Below are 6,000 nucleotides of genomic sequence, written 5' to 3'. Positions count from 1 at the left end.
TCGTGAGCTGCGGCATGTTCACGGAGGAGAAACGTCCGACGTCGAATAGGCCTGGGGATCTACTCCGCCGCCGCCGCCTCCTCGCGCTGCATTTCGGCTAAGCATTCTGCCATTGCGTCTTGAACGGCAGCATTTAAGGCTTGAGTCAAGGCCGGACTACCGCCCTTTGAGGAACTCCGGTCGTCGTCGTGGTTCATTTTTGTTTGTGAGAGATGGAGAAATGTGAGAGATAAGAGAAATGAGAGATGCGAGAAATGTTCGTATGAAAAATAGAATGAGAAACGAGGTTTAATAAATAGACAAAATTCAAAAAAAAAAAAACGCATTGCATTGTCCGCGCCATCCTCCGCGGACTATCTGTCGGGCGAGGACGACGCATCGTCCATCGTCCGCGCACCCACAGTGGCGGACGATGGCGCGCCCGAGGCATCGGGCGGCCTATCGTCCGCCCCATTGTAGGTGCCCTAAATCTTATGTCCATTGTGGGTGCCCTAAATCTTATGTTGTATTCATATTATACGAATTTATTTTAAATTTTTATATGTTTGGGGTCTAATATAAAAAAATAGATAGATTATTTAGAGAATTATTGATTGATCAAATAGATTTTTTTAATTTACTTGACGTCCAATACGAAAAATTAAATAGATCAAGTAGTGCACTATTCTCATCGAACTATTGTGTTTGTACAAGAAATGTTTTAATATTAGTATTTGAATAAACAATTTTTTGTTGTGCTTGAGATCTAATGTTGCAAAGTGATTAAGATCAATTAGTGAAATATTCTCGTCTAATTATTTGGTTTGTAAGAGGAATAATAATGACATTAGTCTTGATCGAGATATAAATTTGTTAAATAGATAGATCTATTACGATTAAATAATTTTTAAAATATGCTTGAGATCTAATATTGCATAAGTCAATTAGTGGCTTATAGTTTATTCTCATCCTACCTTTTGACTTATTAAGAAATCCTAACCACATTATTATTTGATTAATTAATTTTTCACACTTACTTTGAGTTCTAATATCACAAAAAATAAATAGATCAAACTGTGAATTACTCTCGCCAAATAAAGTAAAGTAAGAGAGAATAATGTAGAGGAGAGTCCCCTTTACATTATTCTCTTTTTTACTTTATTTTTTCTCTACTATAATTATTTATTATTATTTTTTAAACATATGTGAAAAAGCAAAGGTTTCATATTTAATGGGACATGGGGTGTATAATCCAACTATTTGGTTTGTAAGGGAAATATTTTGACATTAGTAATAGTCTTGATTGAGATATAATGTTGCTAAAATAGAAGGATTACTGGTTTGATTAAATAACATTTTAGTGCTTCAGATATAATAGAATTGCATTACTCAACTAGTAATTTATTCTCATCCAACCTTTTGACTTATTAGAGAAATCGTAATGACGTTATTATTTGATTAAATAATATTTTAATTTACTTGGGCTCTAAAAGCACAAAAAATAAATACTAGATTAAACGTTGAATTATTCTCATCGTACTATTTTGTCTATTCGGTTGTCATGACTAATATCATGAGACTATCCATCTAGGAGTAAGTTGTGGGATTATTTTAGTTGGAGGGGGAGGCTATGACTAATTGTCATGAGACTATCCATTTAGGATTAAGTTGAAGGGTTCAATCTTATGAACCAAACATGATACATATTTAATCATGAGATTTAATCTTGCCAACCGAACACCCAGGGATTCAATGACATTAGTATTTGATCTATTAATTTTTTAACGTGATTGAGACTTGAGATCTAATGATGCAAAGTAAATAGAATTAGTGAATTATTATTATCCAACTATTTGATTTGTAAGAGAAATACTATGGCATTAGCCTTAATTGAGATTTAATATTGCAAATTAGATAGATCAATTATTGATTTAATTAAATAGCTTTTTAATGTACTTGAGATTAAAATATTGCCTAATTCAACTAATAAATACATATAATGAGTATCAGTAAGAATTACTAACTTATATTGTCACTTTGATTTAACGGTAAACAATACTATTTAATATAGAAATTTAAGATAATGAGATAAAATTTGCATTCAACAATCTCATAACATTTTAATGAATATGCTATGGTGATAGAATGTGCAAATTGTCACGATTTAGGTTTCGAAAATATAAAATATTAATGCAGTAACATGAATATGAATACTCTATTTATTTTATTATTGCACATTATTTTTCACTTGAAAACATAAGTAGATTACTTTGAAAAGAAATACTACTACACCTATGAAATACTACCAAACAACGAGCCAACGAAACGAAAGGAACCTTCAAGTTCAATGAACGAAACGTACTTGTGGCACCTTAGACTTGGTCATGCCAATGAAAGGAGGATCCATTCTCTTGTTCAACAAGATCTTATCAAAGGTCTAGAGGAGGAACCTTTTCATAAGTGTGAGTCATGCTTAGAAGGCAAGATGACCAAGAGGCCTTTTAAGGCTAAGGGCAATAGGGCCAAGGAAGTACTTGAGCTCGTTCATTCCGATGTATGTGGACCAATGTCAACTGAGGCAAGAGGTGGTTTTCGATACTTCATCACATTTATTGATGACTTCTCGAAAATTGGATATGTCTACTTGATGCGTCACAAGTCAGAGTCTTTTGACAAGTTTAAAGACTTTAAGACTCTTGTGGAGAAGTATCATGGGAAGATTACTTTGAAATGAAATACTACCAAACAACGAGCCGACGACGCGGAATAGGAATGGAGGACCCAATTATTTTGGGAGGTCCATGACCTTTAGCCATGATGGACGGCTGGAAATATCTAGCCACCAATTGTGGAGATTTTTCCTCCGTTTGATCAAATCCTCCATACCTCCTTCCTCCATAAGGAACCTCGTGTTTGGAAGGTGGGTCAGATCTGCTATGGTGAACCTCTCCCCACCAAATATTTGCTCTTGGACAGCCTCTCCTCGTACACGTCGAGCACTTTCTCCAATTTACCCTTGCAATCTCGGACTAATTCCATGTCGCCCACTTGACCCTGTTGGGGTAAAACCACAAGCTGGAGGACCATTGTGTAAATCATTGGATTGTAGTTGTTGACTTTTACTTCCATCCATTGGTCCACCAAGGCTCTATCTTCTAATGTTTCACCCAATAGATTTGTGCCACCTTGGCTTGCGCTTTTTGCTGAGTAGTACCTGATTATTGCCCTAGATTCTGTTCTCCAGGTGAAATTATTGTGTCATTTAGTAATTTGCTAGTTTATATGTGGGACAATTTGTAAGAAAGAAGAATATAGTGAATTACCAAAAAGCTTGAAATCTCCATCCTCTATGGAAGGGACTTGTCCAAAGGGCTGCAAAAAATGTGATTAACTATTGTTATATAACCGCCGTCCTATTACAAATAGTTTTGCTTTTGAATTTTAACGTTTAGTAATATCATTTCAATTTTTTTCTATTACTTTATTTTTTCTTTATTAATTCACAAGACAATATTACATAAAAGTTTGTGCTGAAAAGTAAATGTTTCATTTAGGGATGTTAGTATAGCTCGCAACTCGTGGACTCGCCCGAATAGCCCGTTAAATTTAAAAGATTAGGGCTGGAAATTTGTAGTACGATAAAATTATAACCTGATTAACTCGCAACCCGAATAGGGCTAACTAGGAAACCCAATGGGCTAGCCCGGAAACCCGATAAAATTTCTATTATTCTATTTGTTTGACTCCTAATTGACACTTAATTGATTATTTTTATAATATAAATAACTAAAAAAATAACCTTCATTTCTGTATTAATATACATATTTTATGCTAAGTTTTTTTTCAATGTAGATAAATAAATAAAAACTTTGAATTCACTAAAACAATATTATAAATTTCTAAACATGCTTTAAAATTTCTAAAAATATGTTTATGTTTTAGTTTATTTATAAAAATCGTAAAATTAATATTTGATCATGTTTGAGTTTAAGCATATATCTCAAATATATCATAAATAAATGTTTCACATCCTATAAGAAACTAATTTTCATCTTTATGTATTGGAGTGATCGTATGTTTATTTTATCGGCAGTAACCCGATTACTCCAGTGGTCTAGCCTGAAACTCGAACCTTTAGAGTTAGGGTTGAACTTTTATAGCCCGATTAGTCTGCATCTGATTGACCCACAATCCGAGTAGGGTTGGTCTGAAACCCACTGGGCTGATCCGATTGACATCCCTAATTTCATATTTAATGGGGCGGAGGGGATACATTATAAAGCTACTAAAAACGTGTAAATAGTTAGATTGAGATGAAATTCCGTTATTGTGATTCCATAATAACAGTAGTGGCATCTTGTTTTGCTCCATAAACTTAGTTTTTGGTATGGTGAATCATTTCAACACTTTAATTTAATACTTATACATAAAATCATTCATAAACAATTACCTGTCTTAGTAGATTTTGTGGTTGTTTCTGCTCTCCAGATTGAAGATCAATTTTTATGAGATCAAATTGAAATCCTAACTCGAAAAGGCAAGCCATAACCCTCTGTGGGCAAGCTGCATAGGTGGCACCATAAACTTTAACCACCATTTTGCCCAATGAATTAACTTAGAAAATATTTCTGTGTTGATTTATTGAAATGCTTGTGATTTCTAGCTACCAAAACATATGTCCAAATTTATTTATATATTGAAAGAGCAGGGAACGGTGGTTGGTTGCACGGTGCTGGAGTTCTACTCACCATTCTAAATTTATTTTTTTAGTTTAAAGTTGGTTGGAAATTGAGAAATTTTTTGGCTTTAATTTTATTTTCTGAAAACAGGTTTTTTTTAGAAGAATGTTTAGTTGACAGCCATGAACAGATGATGATAATACACAAATTCAATAAGAGATCTTGTAGTATTAAAATCAAGGTTTTTAGAAATGAAGTGAAATAGCATTAATTTTGATGCTCATATTTTTAGTAAAACATTTGTTATTTTTAGTTATCATCTATGTGTTTGTATTCATCTCGTTAATCCCACAATAATTATTTTCTTCCTAAACCATCTTCGTGGTAATTAAATGGAGGTGTAGTCGAAGTTTATATGCAATACTCCATTTGATACTTCATTTGTCCTACTGAAGATGACTCACTTTTCTTTTTGGTTTGTCGCAATCAAGATGACTCATTACTTAAAATGGAAACACGTTTATCTCTACTTTATCATGTCTTTTACTTTACTCTCTCCATTTACTACACAAAATAAAATTGCATAAAATCTCGTGCTGTCCAAGGAAGGGGTCATATTCCGTGAGACGGATGGGGTAATTATTATGACGTTTCTGTCCTACTACCATAATAAGTCTCTTGATTAATTTAATTATTTAGGAATAAGCACGAGATATGCAATTCAAATAATTGTATCGAATCAAACTAAAATATTAAATTAGGTTGGGAGTTTTTGAATCGGATTATATTTTTTATTCTCAATAATCGAATTGATTGGGTCGGTTTTCTTTAGATAGAAAAACATTAAATTGCTAATTATATTTAATGCTAGTATATATTTATTAATTTATTTTTAGTATTATATTTTAATACTAATAGTTCATTCTTTTTGTTGAATTTTCAAATGCCACGGATATATCGATTTAGTTATAAAAATTTTGGATTAATGAATCTCGACTTTTGAATATTTTGTATCAATTCATATTGTTATTCTAAAAAAAACTTAGATTTTCAATTAGACAAAAGTCCAATTTAAAATCTGGAAACAAAATATTATTCCCTACAAGTTAATATGTTCAACTCACACTGGTCTATTAAACTAAAAGTTAGGCAGAAACTTCTAATAGTAGTAATTGATAATAACGTGGATCAGTGAAGCGAGAATAAAATATGAGAGAATATAAAATACGTAATTGAAGAAAAAGTAAAGTATAAAAGAAAATCAAGTAAAAGAGATTAAATTAATTTTTGTAACAAATCAACATTTAGAGTTAAAAGAGGTTTACATGATGACCTCCGACGA

The 6,000-nt window shown here is 32.4% G+C and overlaps 1 pseudogene; it reads right to left on the bottom strand.

The window, feature by feature from the left end:
• Positions 1–2,573: 2,573 nt before the first annotated feature.
• LOC121797373 lies at positions 2,574–4,628 on the bottom strand (annotated as a pseudogene).
• Between the last annotated feature and the right edge of the window lie 1,372 nt (positions 4,629–6,000).

The sequence above is a fragment of the Salvia splendens genome, chromosome 1, assembly GCF_004379255.2.
Source record: "Salvia splendens isolate huo1 chromosome 1, SspV2, whole genome shotgun sequence".
In the NCBI taxonomy this organism is placed as follows: domain Eukaryota; kingdom Viridiplantae; phylum Streptophyta; class Magnoliopsida; order Lamiales; family Lamiaceae; genus Salvia; species Salvia splendens.
This window is presented reverse-complemented; position numbering and strand designations above follow the sequence as displayed.